Source organism: Cavia porcellus, unplaced genomic scaffold (assembly GCF_034190915.1).
Source record: "Cavia porcellus strain 051 isolate PalLab524CR breed Dunkin Hartley unplaced genomic scaffold, mCavPor4.1 scaffold_2, whole genome shotgun sequence".
In the NCBI taxonomy this organism is placed as follows: Eukaryota; Metazoa; Chordata; class Mammalia; order Rodentia; family Caviidae; genus Cavia; species Cavia porcellus.
The window spans coordinates 45195395-45216795 of NW_026947485.1; the positions used below are offsets into that span (position 1 = coordinate 45195395).

At 32.9% G+C, this 21401-nt stretch overlaps 1 protein-coding gene across 8 annotated transcripts in view; it reads left to right on the plus strand.

The window, feature by feature from the left end:
- Positions 1-21401, plus strand: part of Cadps2 (calcium dependent secretion activator 2) — a 490335-nt gene that overhangs the window by 267749 nt on the left and 201185 nt on the right. The gene's annotated exons all lie outside the window — the stretch shown is intronic.

A 21401-nucleotide genomic window follows, 5' to 3' on the forward strand; every position in this document is an offset into this window, starting at 1 on the left:
TGTATATGTTGTGGTTGGTATGAGAAAACAGTGTTACTATCTTGGGATCAGACTCAATTGCTCCCGTAGTTTGGGTTAATAGAACACAGTGTCAGAGGAGATCTCACAGAAGAGAAAAATACCTCAGATAATAGGCTCTTACTAAAGATATTTCCCTTTGGGTAGTCAACATCAAGGCATTTGAACATATTAATGCAAAGTAAAGTCTGACTTAGCTCATAAAGCACATGACAATCCTAGGATTTAATCTTTATTATTATTTTATTCAATCATCTACCTGTTCACCATTAATTTGTGCAGAGACATGTATTCAGCAATTCCTTGATAAAACCAGAAGATATCATCTTGGGCCTGTAGGAATGTTCAAAGCAGAATTTAAAGCAAGAATGCCTCAGGGGGACCATAGGCAGGAAAGGCATTCCAGCTTTGTGACACAGCATGTACAAAGGCAATTGTCCTGGGAAGGCTTTCAGCTAATGGTGACAAGTTCAGCACAGTCGGTATGGAGTGCTTTGAGACTGAAGATGCCACAAGTTCTCTAAAATGTTTAGACTAGTAGAATGTTGAGTTTGTGCCAAAAGTATGTTCTGAGAACTTTACTCAGTTTTACTTAGTCTCAGTTTCTTTGGGTGAATGACCTGATAAAAAATGGGACTCTGTCAAAATGCCAAGATGTGTTTTACTCTGCCTGTGGTAAGCTCTACGGTGAATTTTCTTGAAGCATTCAGATTATCCCAGGAGTGAAGATTGGACAAGTAGTAAGGCTTGGGACTGATAGTGAACTCTTTAGCTCACATAGGGGGAAAACATCCTGCTCTAATTCAGCAGTTTCTAAATTTAGAATGCTCAGGGCAGGTGGTCAATACAAGTTCTTTACAATGATTAAAAGGGTGGAATGGGGGGTAACCACTCCCTTACACCAAAGGAAAATTTCTTTTTATTGAATTTGAGTAAATTAGGACCACTGTAATCACTCTGCAATTGGTTTCTCACTGAAGAAGAACCTATCTTCAACAAAACCTGTCTTAATACTAACATTACAAGTCTTCATAGTTAATGGCTCTGGGCTAGGGCCATTGGAAGTGCTTTATCACAGCATCTGTTCTGGCTTTTTGGTGCCTGTGTGGGAATTATATTAATTATTTTGAGTATCACTCCTGTATGTAGTTACATATGGGAAACCTAATTTTACCCACAGCATAACTATATTCATCTTTTTGTAAGGTGTTTCATACATAGATTTCACTACACTTAAACTACATTAAAGAAAGTCACCTAACCTTTTCTTCTCAGTATTCTAACATACACTAAAGCAACACTATAACAGAAATAATTAATTTGTAGCATTTTCCTTTGAGGCTGCAATGTGTTCTGTCAATAATTCATTCTCTAATAAATAATTAACAGATAATTAATAATTAAAAATGAGACAAGTCAAATTTAAAGGAAAGGTGAATTTATCTTTAAAATATGGCAAATACCACTTGCAGATAAATTTGTTGAAGGGGCTGAATGATAAATTGGAGGGCTGCTGAATTTTATTTTCACAGCATATCAAAACTGAAAATACGCTGGGACTTTAGTAGTATAGACCTATTCTCTTTTTCAATAGTGCAAGCAAAAAATGCATATTCCATACTTTTCTTTAACATGTATTTTTTATTTATCATTTATATACAACCCCTGTGTTCCCTCATTTAAATATTTTATCAATATCATCTGTATTTTCTATCTGTTCTTAACTAAGCTGTAAGTTTCTTATTCCTCTTGAATCCCTAGTAATTCCCAATGTAAAGGCTAGATAATAATATGAATAATAATAATAGTATATTCCTCAGTATTTTAAGGAAAGAGTTCATAGATATGATATTAAGGTGCACTTACACGTTGAAAAAAAATTGACTCTAAACATAATTTACAGGGAATAGTGTAAAAAGCACTAAAATTTAAATGTTGGTTTTCAGCTCGTGTGTTTTGAAGCAGAAAGTAAAATGTATTTCATCTGCAGCTCGTGTTTCAAATAAATAATCAGTCTATGACTTGTAGATATCATTATTTTTAAATAGGCCTAACTGCATGCAAATCAAATCAGGCATTAATTTTGATGAATTAAGCCTAGTGATTATTCCATTCTTTTAAAATCAAATTGGGCATTATCACAAACATGTACTTTGCAAAACAGTGAATTCATTTATTCTTCTGGAATATTCCATGTAAACAAATTATAGAAATTACCAGTTTGGTTTTGAAAGACATAGGTGACTCATATCTGCCTTTTAAATATATTTTCTGCTTTTGTTCGTAGCTGGAAGATACATGTGTTCTTCAAAAATAAACTGTGCTTTAGCATAACCTAGTGGCTAACTTGCAGTATTAACTTGAAATGAATTCATTTTATTACATGAAATTGTTTTCCTAACTCAAAAGTTATTTTCTCAATGAAAAGAAAAGTAGAATAAAGTGGAACTTATGAAATAAAAACTATTGTGACACTTAAAAGTATCACTAGTGCTAGGGACTCGCTCAGCAGCACAAGTGCCTGACTGGCAAGCGCGAGGTTGTAAATTCAATCCCTGATACCAAAACAATAATAATAATAATAATAAAATAAATTTAATAAATAAAAATATCACTAAGAAAAAGAAAGTTAAACCAGCTGTTACATTTGTGTAGAAGCATTATAACCACAGAAACCTGCATGTAATTGATTAGTTTTATAGTAAAAAATGAATTAAAATGTCATAAATATATAACTAAGGAAGAGTTTTAAAACAGAAGACTTGGAAAGGTAAATTCTTAGCAAAATTATTCCCATAGACATCTGAAATTTCTCTTTGTGTTAAGTATACTCAGCTCTAAATTTTTTAGTGAATGAGTGGTTGAATTTCTTTAAAATGTTTATAAATAAGTGTATCTAATTTAATATATATCATAAAGGTAATAAAGGCACAGGAATGAGAACAACTGAGTTTCTGAAAGGAAGAACAGGATAAGCTCCAGGCACCCTGCATGAGTATTATGACCCCACGCCTGACCATCAGAGACTCAGGAAGAGGGTGCTCAGGCTGTTGCACATACCTACACAAACTTCCTACAGTAACAAATTTCACACAAACATCACACTCAAAAAGTTGCCACTTAATAAAGTTGCATTTTAAATTAGTTTTGTAACTAATTTAAGATTTAAGATCTTCCATTAATTTAAGGATAGTCCAATGACTAAAGAGGAAAATCTTAATTATAGCTAAGTGGAATGTGCTTGGAAAGTACAGCCCTACAAAAAAGGGACAACTCTGTTCTTTCCCAAGAAAATGGATTTCTTATTTAAAACCTACATTTTAGAAAGAGTTTCCTGTGCCCAGCCACCTACTCACAGCCAGGAACTATTTCTGAGGCCTGCAGGGACCCACAGTCTATGCCCAGCAACCCTCAGTCATCCAGGAAATCTTGGTGAGACCTTTGGGGACTGCGAGCCCATACCTAGTGACCTAGCGTCACCTGGGAACCTTCAGTGAGGGCTGTGCCCAGGATGTGCCCTCACCTGTGAACCATCTCTGAAGACCACAGGGACCTGAAGTCTGTGCCCTATTACTGGCAGCTATCTGGAAACCCTCAGTGACACCCACCGGGACTAGGAGTCTATTCCCAGTATTCTGTAGTTATCCAGGAACCCTTGGTGATGCCCACAGGGACTGAAAGTCTGCACACAGTGACCTTCCCACACCTGGAAATCATCTCTGAGGCCTGCAGGGACTAGCAGTGTGTGTCCAGTGACCCGCAGTCATCTGGGAACCCACAGTCAGACCCAACAGGGACTGGGAAGCTGCACCCAGTATACCACCCACACCCAGGAAGCATAGATGAGACACGTGGGAACAAGAAAGCTTCAACTGCTGACTTGCCTACACCTAAGAACCATCTCTGAGGCCCACATGGACTAGAGTTTGGGCCCAGGGACCAGCAGTCATCAGCAGAGCTCAGTGAGGCCAGTTGCCAGATGGACTGCCAGCTCAGGAAGCAACTATGACTTGACATCTGGCTAATTTGGAGGAACACTGGAAAATGCCAAATGAAAGAACAAAATGTAATCTCAAACATTCAGCCAATCCAGATCTAGTACAGGAGACATAGATGGATGAAATTGGAAATCACATATCTGAAATTTCTGAGATTACAGCAACAGAAGTAAAGAAAAAAAAAAAAAAAAAAAAAAAAAAACTCCAAGAAGCTGTAAAGGAAACCAGCTCAGAAATAATCTCTCAGGTAAAACAGGAATGATAAACATAATGAGAAAATTGGTGAGTATATCCAAAGAAGATATAGATAAGAAAAATAGAAGAGCATAAAAAAGTAATGGAAATCTTGAATGAACAGTACAAGAAACAATTAAAATGCATGAAATAGATTCAAGGAGATATCCAGGAAATCAAAAATTCCATTGAAACCTGGCAAAACTCCATAAATGAAACTGAAGATAGACTCTCAAACCTTGAAAGGATTGTGGCTACTGATCATGAAAGAAAAGATCTCTTAAAAATAACAAGGAATCAGGAAATAATTCAACACTCAAAAGATGATGAAAGTAAAAACAATATAAGGATGATAGGTGTCAACAAAAAAGAAGACAACACAAATGACATAAAACGACTATTTGCAAAAGTAATAGCACAAAATTTCCCAAACATGAGAAAAGAACCTGACATGCAGATAAGAGGGTCATATAGAACTCTTAATTAGCCATAACAAAAATAAATCTGTGCCTCAATTATAATAATCAAGATCCCAGAAATTCAGCATAAGAACAGAATATTAAAAGCAGCTAGAAAAAAGAAACCACCTATAAAGGAAAACCTATCAAAATCACAACATACTTCTTTCTCAAGTCAAGAAGAGCATGGAGTGAAGTATTTCAATTTGCAATCCAAGTCGATGTACCTTGCAGAACTACCTGTCAAAATCAATGGGGATATTAGATACTTTCACAAAAAAGAACAACTGAAGAACGTCATAGCCATACAACCAGTCCTCCAAAGAATACAGATAGACATTCTAGAAAGAAATAAAAAGGACCACAATTGAAACAACAACAGAGAGACCCAACAAGAAGATCATCAATTAAATAGAGGGGAAAAGTAGGCAACCAACAACAGAAGCCAGTGCATATCAGTTATAACCATTAATATAAATGGCCTCAATTCACCAATCAAAAGAAACAGACTGACAGAAGGGATTAAGAAACAAAATTCAACAGTATGCTGTATACAAGAAACATATTAAATCAAGGAAATTCATAGACCAAAAGTCAAAGGATGGAAAATATTACTTCATGTGACAGGAATCCAGAAAGAAACAGGGATAACTATTCTGTTTGCAGTTAGTGTGAACTTCAAACCAAGAATGATCAAAAAAGGTAAAGAAGATCACTATATACTTATTAGGAGAAAACCTCAAGAGGAAGAGAGGACAATCATAAATATTCATGCATCAAACGGGAGCACCCAACTATGTAAGACAAATATTAATAGACATGAAAAATCAAATAAGCAACAATACAGTTAAAACAGGGGACCTTAACACCCCATTGTCTTAAAGAGACAGATCTACTAGACAAAAAATCAGTAATGAAATAACAACTCATTTAAACCTATGAGAAAATGAACTTAGTAAATGTTTATAGAGTGTTCCACCCAACATCATTAGAATACACATTCTTCTCAGCTGCACACAGGACATTCTCTAAAACAGACCATATACTATCCCATAGAACATGCTAAAGTATATGCAAAGGAATTGAAATTATACCATGCATATTATCTGACCATAGTGCAATGAAATTGGAAATTAATGGCAAACCACAAAAGCTCCATCAACACATGGAAATTAAATAACACTATACTAAGCAACCTGTGGGTCACAGAGAAATTAAAGAAAAAATTAACCAATATATACAATTAAACAAAAATACAAATACAACTTACTGGGACCTGTCAGACACAATAAAAGCAGTCCTCAAAGGGAAATTTACAATGGTGAATTCTCGTATCAAGAAAACAGAACAAGCACAAATAAGCAACATAATGCTGTACCTCAAACTTCTAAAAACTGCTATAATAAAATCAACATGGTACTGGCAATAAAACAAACCTGAGGATCAGTGGAACAGAACTAAAGATACAGGCACAACTACAAACAGACGCAGCTACCTTATCTTTGACAAAGGGGCCAAACATGTTCACTGGAAGAAACACAGTACTTTAGTAAGTGATGTTGGAAAAACTGGCTCTCTACATGCCAAAGGTTAAACTAGATCCATGCCTATCACTATGCACTAAACTAAAGTCAAAATGGATCAAAGATCTAAATATTAAGACAGAAATAGTAATCCTGCTGGAAGACAAAGTAGGTAGAAATCTCAAGGACTAGGAATAGACCAAAATTTCATGAACAAAAAAGAAACTGCAAAGGAAGTACTTCAAAGAATCAACAACTCAGATCTTGTCTCATTAAAGAGTGTTCTCACATTAAAAGAAATCAACAGAATGAAAAGAAAACGAGCAAATTGGGAAAAGATTTTTGCCAACTGTCCCTCAAAGGACTTTTATCTAGAACATATAAGAATTGAAAACAATTAGTCTCACCAAATTTAAAGACACAATCCAAAAATATACAATTCTCAGAAGAAAATATACAAATCACACAAACAAGTGTGTGAAAAAATGTTCAACACCTTTGGTCATTTGAGAAATGCAAATTAAAATACTGAGTTATCTCACTCCAGAAAAAATGGCTAACATCAAGGAATTAATAACAAATGCTGACAGGGCTGTGTGGGACAAAGGAATCTTTCTCCATTGATGGGAGTGTAGTCTGATACAATCACTGTGAAAATCAATATGGAGATTCCTCAAAAAACTAGTATTAGAGAGTCCATTCGACCCAGCAGTTCCCTTTCTGGGTATTTTCCCAGAATTGAAGACATCATACCACAGTGATATATGTGCATGTATGTTATGGCAGCACAATGTGTAATTGCTAAATCTTGGAAAAAACCCAAATGCCCATTAACTGAGGAATGGATTTTTAAATGTGATGTTTTTATACAATGGAATACTGCTCAACCATAAATAATGATAAACTCAAGGGTTTCATAGGTAAATGAGTGTAACTAGAAACCATACTCAAGTGAAATACATCAGACTTGCATGTATAAGCATCATTTTATCTTGCTAGTAAAAGAAACTGAAGTAGTAAGATCCCAAAGTTATAATAGATATAATAAAAGGGACAGAAACTGCTCAAAGCAAATTACATTTTTGATAATCTTGTGTGCCTGTACCTGGTAGCCTAAGCAATTACTTTGACAATAACAGTATTTAATATAGGAGTATAAGAACCATTGTTAAATTCCTATCATCTTGTTTTGAAATCCTATATTATTTTTTGTTGTTGTTATCGTCATTCTGCTTTTGCTGGTTTTTTTAATTGTTTGCTTCTTGATTCTTCTATTTTTTTTCTTTAAAATTTAAAAAAAAAACAGTTTCCCACATGCTCTGATGTAAAATCATCCTATTTTAATATCTGACTTTGCTTCCCAGATTAAATGTGTCTCAGTCTGGCTTAACCAAATGACACAAAAATCTTGCTGCTAAGCTTACCAAAACTTCTATGAGGTTCTTAAGCAATGATAAATTCTTTTTTAAAAAATACAACTTACAGAAGAGAAATATGTCTGTGGTCTCTATCTGTAATTAACATAGTTGTTTTGGAGTAAGATGATTTTTGGAGTAAGATGATTAAGTTAAAAAAAAAAAAAAAAAAACTTCATCTTTCCAAATCCCTGAATACTCATGATTTCTGTATGCTAAATCATTAAGAACTGTATTTCTTAGTGCTTAATGAATTATACTAATGATGGTAGAAACATTCTCAGCATAATTTTAGTAATCATGAAACCAAGTATTTTAATGGGTTATAATTCTCAGGTTTGTCCTGCAAAAATTTTGCTTTTACTTTAAGCTCAGACTTCATCTTTTTATTCAGTATCCTTTTCAGGATTCTCCAGGGAAGGAACACCTTGACATGCTTTATTTTCTTCTATTTTTCATGAATCAAGTCCCTCCCTAGTCTCCTCCCCTCTCTCTCCTTTCTTTTCTTTACTCCCCTCCTTTTGCCTGCCAAAATATACCTGAGCACCTTACAGACGCATGTAGGCCAGATAATTAAGCATCTTTAATGACATCATTTTTTATTTTAAAAAAAGAATTATATATTCATAATCTGCCTTCATAAATTTGAAAAACTTCATTAAGTGAAAAGTCTTTAGGGATACTATTTATTTTGATTTTTAACAGTTAATGTATTGAATTATAATGGAATAGTTTTATTTTCTAAATTGAGGCCTTACTATGAAAAGTTTATACTATACATAATCTTTTTTTATTCTTTTGCTTGTACTTAAAAGTTTGAAAATATTAGTATTAAATATATAAAACAAAACTCCTGAACATTAAGTGGTAAAGAAATTTGGACTTAATTTTAAATGTATTTTGGTCGTCCTCTGGCATATGCAACTGAATGGCAGTACTAGTGATATAGTATAAGCACTCGCTTAGAAATCGAGTCTCTTGTAGTTTTAGTATGAAATCTGTTATTAACTTCAGTTAATATGCCTTGTCTTTAGTTTCATCAGTGACTAACAGGGACAGTGAACTAGAAAATACAAAAGACTCCTTTGCCCTAGAAATTTACAAGTTAGCAAATCCTTTTGTCTTCTACCTCTCTAGGCCTACATTCCACTCATTCCATATACATCCCTCATTAAGGAGATACAGGGTTTGGAGGAAACAGTAGTAGTCAAAGTGAGGGCACCACAGAGACAGATGAGAGATTAAGTAATTTATTTAAATTCTCACAAAGCAAGGAAAGGATGCATGAAGACTAACATAGCTACAAAAACTACATGCTACATGCTATAGAATTATGTATAGTCTGATACTGAATATTAAAACAGATGTATGTAAAATTCCAAAGGGAGACACACTTAAATAAGGAGATGAGACAATGGGTGAAATTTTTCCATGTTTTCTATGATATAGTTATACTTTTTAACAATGCATAAATGTAGTTGTCAGGGGTTTTATTTTAATTGATAAAAGTTAAATTTGCTTTGCTAAAAATCTGATTATACTATAAATCCTGAAAAACTTGTCTATTATCAAAAGAGAGTGTAGTTGAGAAGTATGAACTGTGGACTCAAACAACGTGGATTCAAATCCTTACTCCATCTCTCAATAGCTATGGAGTATTGAGAAAGATACAAAAACTTCTCTGTGCCTCAGTTTCCTGAATATCAAAGTGAAAATGTTATAGAATGACATGACACAGCTGTTTAGAGGAGCAATACCTAACTATACATAATGTGCTTAGGAAAGTGGCTGCCTAGCTCACAGTATTACTCAGCACTATATTTTGTAACTACTGTATGTAATATTTTTTCAACACTGTATTTTAGGTTCCTCTTAGCCCTGAAATCTATTTCCATTCTTTTAAACATCTACTATCATCCATTCATTCATTTAAATTGACAATTAAAAATCTTGTATATATATTTATTGTGTATATGTGTTGAAGATACAGCATATATATGTATATAAAATTATGGAATGACTTACTTATCAAGTTAATTTACACATACATTACTACACATACTTGGTTTTTTCTGGTAACAATACTTAAAATATCTTAGCAATTTTCAAAAATATAGTATATCATTATTAACTATAATTACCATGTTTTTTGTGAAACTTATTTCTTTAACTTCTTTAAACCTAGAACTAGATATATCTTTAAAAACTGAGATGGAAATATTGATACACTTAGGCAAGATGGAAATAAATGATTTTCATGGCAAATTATTCTATTTAAGAACATTTTGATAAATAGGAAACTACGCTGATAGTGGTTAAGCATAGACGTTTTAAAATTGGAAAATGAGTTCAAACTAGTCCTATGATCTATTTATAAACTTTCTGAAGTTATTTAGCTTTCTAGCTTGTTCTTTTTCTATTATAAAATTAGGTCATACTGAACATGAAATAAGATACCCATGTAGTATGTTACCCTGTAGCTAATTACATATTTACTGTTCAATTAACTAATGTATCATTATTAAATTGATAATTGTTCTTTATAATTTTTATTTAAATTAAATGTATTGAATGGTGCACCAAATAGTGAAAAAAATTGTACATATTAATGGCACCATATAATATTTTAGCACATGTATACATTGCACAATGTTCAAATCATGTTAAACGTGTCTCCTCATTTACCATTTTTCATAAAGATATGGTAAAAATAATACTAACATTCTGGTAGTTTTAAAATATCATTAGACTTTGTTCAGAAAAAATATTTAAAGCAGGTGAGAAAATAGAAATGTACAAATCATCAATTACTCTTTCATAATGTAAAATGATGTCCTCTGTTGGAACCCTTTGCTTAATTATTAAGCGTCATCAATTTTATATAACAGCTATTATGAGTGAGATAGTTTGTATCCATTTGTAAGTTTATTTTTCTAACTTTATTCTGACTTATCTGTGTGTCTAAGGGAGAAATATGGACAGATTATCTGCAGTCTTTGAACCATGCCTCAGCAACTGACTTAAATGAGCTATCTAAGCAATATGGTCAAGTTCTAAAGAAGAATATCTGAATATTATTTCATATTTAATAAAACAGACCTTTTTATTTCAGTCTTAGGCACTCTAACTTCAAAATTGCACATGCTTTCATTGCATATTTTAACTAGCTATGCTTTAGTGAATCTTTTTTGCTTAAATCATTAAATTCTGATTTTATTTTTAAAGCTTTTATCAATTGTTCAGGTCTTGTTGGTTGTGATACTAAAATATGTCCTGATTTATAATATCCTATTGATCTCACTAGCTTTTATATACTCAATATGTTACTTTTACTTTTATTTCAGGTGCTTTTTCTGTGGCCTAAGTTTTGGTGTTATATGTGTTTTATTTAAGGAGGCATTAATAATCCCAAACAGCTTACTGAACATTTAATGTCTGAAAGACTTTTCTTTTATGGTTGCCATAGCCCTGAAGATGTTCATGTAATTGAATAATTACTCTAGTTATATATGTTAATATTTTATGAAAATAATCACTGGTAAAGATGATCCTTGTTGAGATCTGCAGTCCTTTCTGTTGCTGCCTCTGCTACAGCATGCTCTTATCCTCACTTGAGTCTGCTCTGCACCTCAAGCCATCTCCACAGATGGCCATCTTGCCCCCTTAATCAGGCGCTTCTCTCTCTGGTGCCAGCCAGCTCTCTCTGCTTGTAACCAAATTGATTATTTAAAACTGTGACGATTTCCCTTGTTATAATCACTGGCTAGTATTTTTCATTACCTCTCCCACCAAATGTTATCTTCCTACCATGATTTGCTATTGCCTAGTTCCCAAAATAAATGTAATTCCCCTGTGGTAGGAACTTTGTTTAATATAGTGATTTTTAAACTCAATTTCTAAAACATTGCTGAACACTGAATAGAAGCCAAATAAATATCTAATGGATAAATGAATGGATTGTTTTCTAAAGAAATTCTGGTTAGAATTCCTTTGCATCTAAACTTCAAATTATGGTACTATCTAACTGATGTTACTGTAATATAAATTTGTTGGAATGTTTCAAAATATTATTGGCCCAGAAAAATTATAGGAAATTTCTTAGTCTATAAATTTTTATATGCTTATGAATCTAAGGACTGTCTTATAAAATGTGTTGTTTTTCAGGATTTAAATTAAAATTCATTGAGCTATATCCATAGCCTCTGAATTTCTAATAGTAAATGTCAGTCTACATTTATACCTAGACCATTTCTGTGATATTAGAACATAGGAGGGAGTTAGAGTAACATTTCTTCTGGGTAAAAGTATACTCCAAGATTAATATTTTTTAATTTTGTAAGAATAGGGTATTATGTAATGAATACTATCAACTATTTAAGGCAAAAATATAAGCACTACATTTGAGCTTTATGCTCATCTGTGGCATCAATAAAAATCATTTGTTTATACTACAGTAACTCAGTTCATAAAGTTTATTTTTCAAAACTTTTTTCTGTCAGTTCTATTTAATGAACACTTTCTACACTTAAATTGACAAATTACTTTATGAAAATATTCTCAACAACAGACAACAAAGTTGAGGAGAGATAGAGGAGAAACCAGCTTTGTAATCACCAGTGTGAGACTGGAGGCCAGGACCCACAGTGGGGAAGGAAGAGAGGAGAGAGCAAGCAAGAGAGGGCGAACTGCATCAGGCTGTGCAGAGATGTTAGCCGGTCAGAGCATGGCAGAAGCCAGCACCAGGAAGGATGTCAGAGGCTGGAGATTCTGCAAACTAGAGAGACAGAAGAAGCATGACAGTTACAGCAAAGACCAACATGCATGGCGGCAGACCTAAGTTCTGACTAAAGGAAGAATAAAATAGTTTGAAGGAATATGGCATAGTTCCAGAGAGGAGAGAATGATTGATAAAAAAGTTGTAAGCCTTAGGCTAATGTCTGAAAATACATAAAATATCACAAAAAATCCTTTTTAAAGTGACAACTTCTCTATTTAAGTATATAATTCTAGAGTTATTTCCATAAATAATAGCATACAGTCAAAAGAGTCATACCGATTTTCTACCCCTCTCTGGATGACCGTAACTAGAGTTCAGTTGAATGGGTAATGATACTAGAGATAATTTCATGGCCACAGCTCCCTCTCTAGTTGATATTTAGGACACCTGAAAACTACTGTAAGTAAACTGTAATGGGGAAGATAGAGAAATGCATTTGATTGAGCTGGATGGGTATGTATTCCAGTTACAAAAATAAGTATCATCACAACTCAATATTAATTAATACCATTGTTGATGACATGAATAGAGGGAGCAAAAGATTTATAGGTGCCAAAATTTCCACTCATTCATCCTAAGATTATTTACATACTGAAGGATAGCACAAAATTAATCAAAGCAGAGAGAAATAGTACATCTTGTTCTGTGATTTTTTAAAAAAGAATCCATTTGTCACTTTTGGAAAAATGAATGTCTTTTTAGTGCCCTTTTTTATATAATACTTCTAAAAAAATCATTTCTTTTGACAATGGAATACAAGCATATGGCAGTAGTCCCAATAGCAGAAAATTTTGAGTGTCAGCTCCTTCTACTTTATGAAACTGGAGGCCTTACCCTTTGTGCCAGTCACAGTGATAAGGTTTATCTTTAATTTTCTATTTCTCCTCACACATTAGTTTACCTTTATGCTGTGTTTCCCAAAATGAAATCCTTTTTTCTTCTGCCAATCCTAATTCAATCTCTTTTGTAATAAGAACAAAATCCAGTTTCAGTTATTTTTGTACTAAGTTTTCTACATTCACTTATTTTTTCAGGAATTTAGGAACACTTTATATCTCTACCAAAAATATTTGTGGTGCTTCCCAATTGCCTTTGGGATTATTTGCAAAATTTTCAACCTAGCATTGAAATTCTTCAAAAATCTACCTTCATCTAGTATTTCTAGTTTCCTCCCTTTCTTCCCTGTGTGATGCCTCTCCAGCCCAAACACACAAAATCTAAACTGATAAGTTCATGTACTTTCAAAATGCTTTTACTAAATCAGTTTATTTCTTCTACTTTTACTCAGTCCATCATTACCTGTCTGGCACTAACTTGCATGTTTTATCACATTTGCATAGATATGCCAAAAATATGTATTTTATCTGCAATTAATCTAAGCTTTCCCCATAAATAGGCTTTTCAGCTAATTGCAAGACACTGGTGAGTCAGTTTACACAAGTAGAGTCTGTGGCCTGAAATCAGTCTCACTTCACCACTTTGTTGCAGTACCATCAACAAGACAGACTTTGAATCATAGAGCTATAGAAGAAGCCCTCTGTGCTAGGCATTTTCCTTGACTCCACCAGCCAACCCTCCCTGCCTTTATCTCTCATCTCACCTGCCTACAGACTCTAGCAAGGTGGGTGTTCAGAGCCTTCTTCCTGGTTTCCTAGATTTTCCTTATGTAAAATATTTTTAAGTCAACCATATCTGCTTATCAAAAGAGATAATTGAATTTGCATTGTTAATTCTCTTTAAAAACAGTAGACTAATTACATAAATGGGCTCCCCAAATCCGTCCTTTTGGCATTATACCTGTATTAGTCCCTCCAGCCTTGGGCTTCACTATATGACCTACTTTGGCTCCTAAGTCAGTACTCAACTTGGCATAAGCATAGGCTTGAAAAAGCATTTGTGTATTTCCTCTTCCTCCCTTGCTGACTTTCTTCACTGTGAGGAGACATATGTGCTACATGCCTAGAAAGTAGAACTAAATCAGCCTAGCTTTTCTGACCAAGATCTCAGACATTCAGGCTAGCTCAGAGAAAGTAAACAGAGCCAGTAAGGCAGTTTGGTGATGACCAAGACCAAGAGTGGGGCCAGCCTAACCAATCTCAGATCAGTAAAACTGATCAGTCAACTCTAGGCTCATAAGAAATACTGCTTTTTCAAGTCATTAAATTTAAAGTGGTTTAGTATACAGAAATGACTGATACACCTGGCTTGCTACAAAATCCTATTCACTTGTATTACTCATTTATGAGATGCACACAATTGGATTAATCATAATTCTTGACCATTGCATGTCACATGGATTTATATGTATAGATTTAATTGTAGATATAACCTGTCCTATATAATATGCCTTTCTATGTGCATACACTAGTGGTTCATTTCATCAAAATAGTTTTGAGTGATTCTAGATTTTTGATATTTTTGATAGCACTATGAATATTCCTTTGCATGTCTCCAGGTATATGTGTGCCTAGTTTCTCTTGAGAAGTGTACCAAGGAGTAGAGTTGCTCAATTGATGAAAAGGTGAATATTTATCTGCACAAGATAATCTTAAAAGTTTTCAAATTGATCAGTCAAATGTATATACATTTCCTTCAACAATATATGTTTCCTTCAGTAAGATCCTTTCATCTTATTTCTTGGTTTTTGTTACATATTACATTTTTTGGATGCTTAAACATTCATATATTTGTGTCCTAGTTATGTGGAAGAGAACAATTTTTTTTTATTGCCCATTGCTAGATTTACGGCTAAGACTCCTAAGAAAAAGATGTGTTAGCAAGAGAAAAACATACAGATTTATTTAATGAACATAAATTTTATGTCACATAAGAGATAACAGAAGTGGTACCCAAAGAGAAAGGAGAACTGTATTTTTATAGACTGTAATGCAGTGTTTGATTGGAGGACAGAAAAGTGATCTGATCATAATAAACTTGGGGAAAATTAGCAAAGCCTACTGATTCACATTTTTCTCTGTCTCTTCAGAGTCTGTTTTTACTTTCTTTATTCTCCTTGAAGGTGTTTATATACCCATATCGAAGGATATTGCCCAAGTAAATTGGGTATTATTTTCCTTGGTCACTCTACTTGGTGAAAGAAAAATATACAATGGTTATTTGAAACCAGTAACTGAAATAGAAGTTCCTCAGAAAAGTAAAAACAGAGCTACCATTATATCCACCTATATTACAGTATATTCCTGATAGGATTAAAATCAATTCACTATGGAGACACTTGTGTACCCAAGTTTATTGCAACAAAATTCACGTTAAGAAGTGGGAATCTAGATGCATGTCCATCAGCTGGTGAATGGATGAAGAAAATGTGGCACATATACATAGTGAAAGAATATTCAACTTTAAAGTAGAAAAAAACTTACCATTTTGTCAATTGCAGGAAAATAGATGGAACTAGACATCGTCTTGTTACGTGAAAGAAACCAAAAACAAATTTCACATTTTCTCTCATATGTAGAATCAGGATAGAGTAGAAGGGAGACTGTTAAAGAGGAAGGAAATAAGGAACATAGTAGTAGTGGAGGGTAGAAATAATAACTTTATATACATATTATGAATATGCCACAATAAAATCCATTATCCTGTAAAACTTATTTTTAAAGGTAAACAAAACAGTAACTAAGAAACATTTTCTCTGTAGTAATTTTGAGACCCATGTGTTTATCACTGTTCATTAATTTAAATAAACAGAGAAACTCTGCAAGAAAGATTTTTTTAAAAAAAAAAAAAAAAGGCTCATCCAGTCTTACAAAACGTAAAAAGCTCTGTAAAGAAAATTGATCCAATCTGCATGATCACGTGCGTTCCTGGCATGATATAGAGATGATCAAGGCAGAACAACTAACTAAATAAAGTAAATAAGAATTGGATTTCTTCAAGTGCATAAAACACTGAAGAGAATCACAGCTACTATGGAGCAAGAGAGTAATGATATTGTTGAAAGTATGGGTAAAGTTATGCCCCAAAATACCTCTTTTGCCATCAGACATAATTATGCCCTGTTATTCAAAGAGAATAAATGTTGGCACATGTCTAGCTTTTGCGTTGATCTTAAGCATCATAATTATTATGGATCTCTCATAAAACCTACTTATACCTTCCAAACTTACACTTATAGACAACCAGCCATATATTGTTTCCATAAAAGTTTAACCCTTAGACCAAGGACCTTATTTAAGAGAAAGTGAGTGCTAGCTATTTTTAAATTGAAATACAAAACCCACCGTGGTGGCCAAGGCAGGAGGATCCTTGTGAATTTCAGACCAGCCTGGGCTACAAAGTGAGTTCAAGGCCAGTCTGAACTGTGTAGTGAGACCCCGTCTCACAAAGACAAAAATAAATAACTGAGTGAATAAATAAATAAATAACAAATTGAAATACATGAATAAGTGATTAAATGTGTTGATACATAATTAAAGCATACTAAAGGACAGAGCAATAACTGTACCTGTACAGTTCATTTGCAGTGCCTCTAGCGAGCACCCAGTGTGCCTAGTTACAGTCCTAACACAAATTGTCTTAGAATGAGTAATTCAACTTCCCTCACATTTACATCTGTAAAATAAAATACAAAAATCATTTGTTTTGTTATATTTTATTTTACTTTATTTTATTTATTTTTGAGCTAAGGTGTCACCACGCCATGCAGGCTGGCCTTGAACTCTCTTATGTAACCAGGCTAACCTCAAACTCACAGTGATCCTGCTGCTTTCACTTCCGGAGTGCTGAGATTACAAGCATGCACCACCACACCCAGCAATAATCACCTACTTTGAAAGGTTGCTATGGGTATCAGATGAATTAATGTTGCTAAAGTGCCTAAAACATTGTCTAGCACATAATTAGCAGTACACATCAGCTGTTATCAATTTACAATAGTTAAATTATTTACATTTAAAATACTGTGTTTTAATTTTATAGTTTAACATAACTTCAGGATATTTTCTTAGCATAGTAATATATATTTATTTTAAAATCTTTAATTATCAAACAGCAAAAAGAGATAGTCACTTCGTAATAACACTTTTAAAAATATACTTTAGGCATAAGAGTTAAAAATACTTCCCTTTATGTTTCATTTTCACCTATCATTTTAAGTTTGGTCCATATATCATTTTCTGCAGATATCTTTATTATACATTAATTTTAGTTGAATTATTTTTCTTGCACTGATTTCTTTCTGCCAGTATTAAGGATTCTCTTTGTATTCATCATTCTGATCATTAAAGTTATATCATGAATAAATGGGTTAAAAATTATTTCCTAATTAAAATTACCCCTACACCTTGCATTTCTGCAAAATCAATTGGTTGTAATAAGCCACATAATATGAAAAATTGAACTTTGCTATACAGAGCACAAATTACACTAATGATTGATAGGCAATATAAGTCAAATGAAAAGTTATTAGGAAAGAAAGAGAGTGTTTATTCTGCAACCAAATATTCAGTGAATGGATTATAGCCATGATCTTACCTTAATGTTTCCCATGGTAATTGTCAGTAAGAGGTATGAAGAATTGTGGGACCTTAATAATATGCTTTGCCATTTTAATTGCTGAGAGAAGCAAGAGAACCTTAATTGCCAGGAGACGCGTTACTAATTAAACTGTCCTTCTATATTCATTCTGAAATAATTAGTTTGAATATTTATAAGAGCTGTGATATAAATTTAGTTCCAAATTCATGAACATACCCACAACATACTTTGTTAAAATGATTCATAGTTAAGAAAGGTTAACAATCATAAAATTTTAAATGTCTCTTTAATTTGGTACAATTTAATTTTTTATTGGATTATTGAACTTGAAAGAATGAAGTTCATAGTATTTTAAAACTTAGGATGTTTTTAAAATTGCTAACACAAGTTAAATTCATTAATTGCTTTCATACTTGTGGAGAGGTTTTGTTTTGTGTCACTTTTTGTTTTCATTATTTTGTTTCAGCATTTATCACAATTCGCAAAAATCTTTTTATAAAATGTGATGTTAACATATGCTTACAGTATAATATATGAATCAAATTCTGTGATTACTATGTAGTAACATCTGCAAATGAGTCATTGTGGACTTTAAAAATTCTAAACTTCAAACAATGTAAAAATATAGTTGAAAGGAGTTTAAATAATAAACTTCTGAAAATAATGCTGAACTTAAGTAACAAATGTGACCAGAAACATTTGGACACATGGGTAAATCATCAAGTGAAGTTCCTCAAGATGAAGGACATAGGAAAAGTGAAAATGTGAAAGCAAAAACATGAGAAAGGAAAACTTTTTCCTTCCCGTGATTATTACGTGCAGCTGAATATGCCTCATAATTGGCTCAACAGTTTTAAGATTTACGTATGAAAATTGCAAAATTAATTATACTCAAATTTTTGTTCTGCGTAAGTTGGGCACAATTACATTTGTTATAAAAACTGTGGATGGATCTGCTCTGATAGCTTGTTTGTTTCTTTAGAATTTGAGACACAAAATGCAGTGCTCCTTTTCCTCATTCCACAGCACACTGTTACCAGCCCTTCCTTTGTTTTTTCTTTTCAACCATTCCATTTTTGTTCTGATCTTTAATTGTTTCTGTCCACATAAGTAACCCATCTATAATAGATGATACATATTTTAATGTCATTTATAGGTAAAATATGTACTATTTTATTTATGTCTTAAATTTAGATACATTGTATCATGTTCAGTTTCATCATTTTCATTAACAACTATTTAGCAAGACCTATGTACATTGTTTATACACACACACACATCAGATATCTCAGAGCATGATGTTAATATCTAAAGTTTTGGATTTGTGTATTGTGTTGTGTTTTTTTGTTTTTTGTTTTTTTTTTTGTTTGTTTGTTTTTTTTGAGACAGGCTCTTGCTATGTAGTGTAGGCTGACCTCCAACTAGATGTGTGGCCCAGGCTGGCCTCAAACTCTCAGTGATCCTATTTACGCAGCCTCCTGACATCTGGGATTACAGGTATATGCCAGCATGCCTGTCTAGTCTAGGGTTTTCTCTAAGGTCTTTTTATCATTCTTCCAAGTGTGATTGGGAAACTGAGAGTAAAAGTTACGGTAGAATTTGTGCAAAAGACCCAAGAAATATAAATTACACTCACAGACACTAATCTCAGTATCAGCCTAGAGATGTTACCATTAAGCTTTCACATAGCATCTAATTTGCCATGAAATTCTTGGAAAGTTTCAAGTGCATATACAAGTAAGTTTTTTCATCAGTGATAGTGATATTTTCCTCACTTAAAGGAACATGCATTAGATAACAGGATAGTTCTACCATTATATTTTTGTATAAAAGTGAATAATATCCTGGAAAGCTTCTTTATAAGGTTTCTTTATAAGGTGTTTCAAATATAAAACATGTTCATTAACTGGTAGAAAATTATCCTTTTATATTACAGTACTCATTTGTTTTATACAATTAGCAAACTGACATTGTATGACTTCTTATATTTGTCATATCAAAATAAAGCAGAATAATTACTTGAAATACATTGGTAGTTTCTAGAATTTAAAATATATTTTTCCTAGCTCTTATAACTCTATGTGATAGGTACTAAGATATCAGTTAACAGATTACTGAAGCGTGAAGAGGCTAAGCAATTTACAGTCATATATCTAGAAAGTGACCATAATTTGAGCCTGTTTGTCTGATGCATAAATTGTTCTTTAAACTATGAGGCAGTACTAATAATTGCAATGTTTTTTCTTTCCAGTGATCACATGAGAAATTCACAGTAGTCAAATGGTGTCAAAGACCAAGCAGGCCAAATCCATGTGTAAAGTAATTAAGCGTAAATTCATGAAAAGGAAAATAGTTAGAATGGTAGGAATCAATAGAATATATCCTCCAGAAAGAATTCCAAAATAGAGTTTTTGAAATTCTCTAGTTTCAAAGCTCCTCTGCAACCAGATTTGGCCTTTAAGGTCATCAGATAATCATTTTGCATCTCAATCTACAGAAACATTTTTTTCTTTTCTCATTTTTTAAAATAACTTTTGAGAATCTTATTGGATGCCACATACTGAAAAATTGCACTTATTTATTCATGAGGAAGGAACCATCAATAGTCACATATTTTGAAATCAGTTTCACTGAATTAATAGAATGAAAGGAATTAAAAAGTAATGTAATTTTTTAAAAAATACTTTATTGTGTTCTTTTTTAAAATAATGAAGTCCCATTTGATGTGCATTGGCATTATTTAGTCATTGAATCAAATAATCTTTCTATTGCATCTTCCATGGTTAACTGACATTAGGGTTTTTGAGACATGACCCTATTAGTTATTTAGTAATTAATTTGTAAACTCCAAATATTAGGGTCTTGATTTAGGAGAGAGTAATTTGGTGTCAGTCTGACATTTGTTTCTCCTCTGAGAATTATCAATCTCTAATATATATGCATTAATTTATAAGGGTTTCTTCAATTTGTGACTTTGTATAAAAATCAAACGTGCCATAATATCTTTTAGGCCAGTAAATATACATGATTGCCTTTACTTGGTTATTTTAAAATATCATTTAGATGCTATGATGAGCAAAAAATATTAAATTAGTGTTCACATATTTTAAAATCTTAAAGTGTTTTTGGTAATACTGATCAAAGGAGTTGACTGTACCACAAAAGTGAATGCATTTGTTTATTTAAATAATCAAATTAGGAAACAAAATCCCTCCCATTTTAGTGCTTGAGAGTTTAAATCAAAGTAAAAGTCATCATTTTAAAAGAATTCAGGTACAATAAATAGTATTTAGATCAGCAAATGTTCAAATTCCTAAATCATTAGCAAATTAGGTAACACCCAGGGCTGAAGATGTGAATATTATATAATGAGCATAATAAAGGAGTTGGACGTGATGTGCCTTGGGTGCATGTTAGTAGCTAATTCCAATCTGAATGCTTTGCCATCATTTGCAAGCTGAAATGCATGTGTTCAGCTAAAT